Genomic DNA, 2,938 nt, shown 5'->3' on the forward strand with positions numbered 1-2,938 from the left:
GGTAAAGGCACGTGCGAAATGCGAAAGAGCAAGCCACTCCTTCACTCCCTCCATCCTCCTCTCCTCTCGCATTCTCCCTGCCGTTTCCAGCAACAAACGGCCTCGTAAACAGGGCGTCGTCAAGAAGCGGGATCGAAACGAGGCGAGGCGAGAGGAGCGAGCGGCTTGTGGACGTCCGTCTGGGCCAGATCTGCTCAAGCGACGAAAAATAAATCCCACATTCCCCTCCCCCTGATTTATGAGGCCCAGCATCATCCAAGTGCAGTCGTTTACATTTACATAAGCTAAAATTAAACCTCTTTTGCTCGGTAAATCTTGTGGCGCGATGAGGAAAATCGTTTTTGACAGTAAACTCCATCAGCCATACGTCACGGCCACGGCTGCCGATTTTTCACAGGCAAAAAATGTTACTGAATTAACATTACTCTTCGCGGAAATATTAGAACGACATACTTGTGTGTAATGGAAAGGTGGCATATCTTAATGTGACAGGACAGCTGTTATGCGAAGGAAATATCTTCGTGGTTTGCCTCTCGCATTTCGCTCCCCCGAAGTATTTCACTCGAGACATTGATCAACTTTGACAATAACAAGACCTGACAGCAGAGCCGTAACTTCTCATGACCTGTAATTTAGATCAACGAGGAATGAAACAGGGAGCGCTGAGGAGCCCAAAGGTGCGATGTGCGCATTCCCAAGGAGGGATACCAGACCAAACCGCGAGCCTATGCCGTCATCTACCCCGATGTCTGTTAACAGGGAGCCACTTGCATGTGACATTATGCCCTCGTACTTGCATGTCATTGTTACAGTTATTAGAATTGATAACCGAGCAAAAATGAACAAGGATTTCCCTTAATCATTCGCATCGGCTTCTACACAGAGAGAGGCGGTTGGGGTTGATTCCGAGCTTGGCAACTGTTTGTGTGGTCTTGAACTGAATACTTTATTTTACGTGACATTCTAAAAAACTGCCGCTAATGCCAGGAATCTCTGTGGAATCGGAAGAAGGGTGGGCTGGGTTGTGAGGCGATCGGGGCATTCGACCGCTAAGTAATTTGGAGTATTTAAAGCCTCTACGATAATGACTAGCCACAGCAATACATGTTTTCGAGTGTGCGACTAACAGTTCGGAAAATATCCCGTGAAATTTCTGGGCGACGCACTCCCTACCTTTGAACTTAATGCATAAGGCGCAGCTATCACCAAGCAACGCCAAGACCTTTCAGTCGGCATGTAAACAGCTTCCATCTGTCACTTGCGAATCTCCCTTTCGGCTCAACTACGGCGGCTTTGGGGCTAGGGTAACGGAGAGTGGATCGAGTCCCTTGATGTTTTCCGATCCTTTGGATATTCCTTGACTTTATCTTCGAACAAAAGTATATCTGGGTATGTCATGCAGATTATAGCAGTGTAAGGAGTACACTAAGAGAGGAGGTAGAATAATTAGTATAAACCGAAGTAGGCCTATCTGACGCCAGCGATATCAATTCCTTCTCGGTTTAGGACATCACTTTTCATTGTGCTTCCAAACTTATCCATATCAACTTTGCCGCAGTGACAGGTCAGGCCCCTTGTCACACGAGCGATGGAATGCACCACACACAGCGGGGTATTAACACTTGCCAGATTGTGTTCCCTCAGTGTCAATTCGTAAGATATGGCCTTATTGAGAGCATCAAGGACTTTCCTCTGACGTTAGTCTGTCCGCAGCTGCCAAGCGCAATTAATCACTTACATTCATATATAAAAATCGTAGTTCCCGAATGCCATATTGAATTTAAAATGTTTAGTGGACACTTTTTTGACATGAGTTACTTCGAAGGTTACTGTACTTTTAACTTCATCAATAACGACCTCAAATGTAATTGTATCATGTAAATCCTCTGTCCTTCCATTTGGGTTTATATGCATTTTCTAAACAACATGATTAAGTTGTTCCTTAAAGATTAAGAAGTCGGCAGTGACTCCATTCTAAACACGCGTCAATCATTAAATCAAACAGGAAAAGGAACGACTCCATTCGCTGTGGTTGGGTTTTTGAAGCTCAAGGAACGGTCTAACCTAATTTCACCCTTTACATTCCTTTACTTTCTCTTCGAATAAAAGTATATCTGGGTATGTCATGCAGATTATAGCAGTGATTCTGTAAGGAGTACACTAAGAAAGGAGGTAGAATAATAGTATAAACCGAAGTAGGCATATTTGGTGCGTCGCAGTGTATCAGCGTGTGTACAAAGGCTGTCTCAGAAAACAAAACATTTATTCGGGAATTTCATGACATTTTTCTACTGATATATTGATGCCAAAAAAGCGTTTTTTCATCTCGTTTGAAAGTTAATGTATCCCTTGTATTGAGACTCATATTTGTTAACAGTACGTTAAGTCAAAAACAAGAAAAATCGTCCAAAGTAAAATTAGATTAGGTGAGAGAGCCAAAAAATAAAATTTCAAGAATAACCTTTCCTCCATTCTCATTTCAGTCATTGCTCCATGTAACATTAACAATCTGTCACATTCCTTTCAGTGTTTTTACACTAACCTTCACACTTGTCACAGCGGGATCAGTAGCCAACGAGGCCACGAGTATATTGCGAAATTATGCCCCACTTCGCCCAAGGATACCGCGGCATATTACTGGATATTGCTGATATAAAACTTTTGATGTATGCTCCAAAGTTAATACATTTAAGACCCTGTTGACGTTAGCACCAGCTTAATGACATATTAACACATAGCATATTAATCAGGGTAAAAGAGGCGTTTAGGAAGAAAATCAACTTTCATGGTTCAAAATAAGATATTCAAGAAAGTCTCTGTCGTTCTTTTAGTAGGCCTTCAAAAAAGTAACAGCTAGTCGTTTAGGAACAGCATATTGCATTGAGTACGGTTGATATATCGAGCAGTTTGAAAATAAGCTAGGGCTGTTTCCATTCAC

The sequence above is a fragment of the Penaeus vannamei genome, chromosome 35 (assembly GCF_042767895.1).
Source record: "Penaeus vannamei isolate JL-2024 chromosome 35, ASM4276789v1, whole genome shotgun sequence".
Lineage (NCBI taxonomy): Eukaryota > Metazoa > Arthropoda > Malacostraca > Decapoda > Penaeidae > Penaeus > Penaeus vannamei.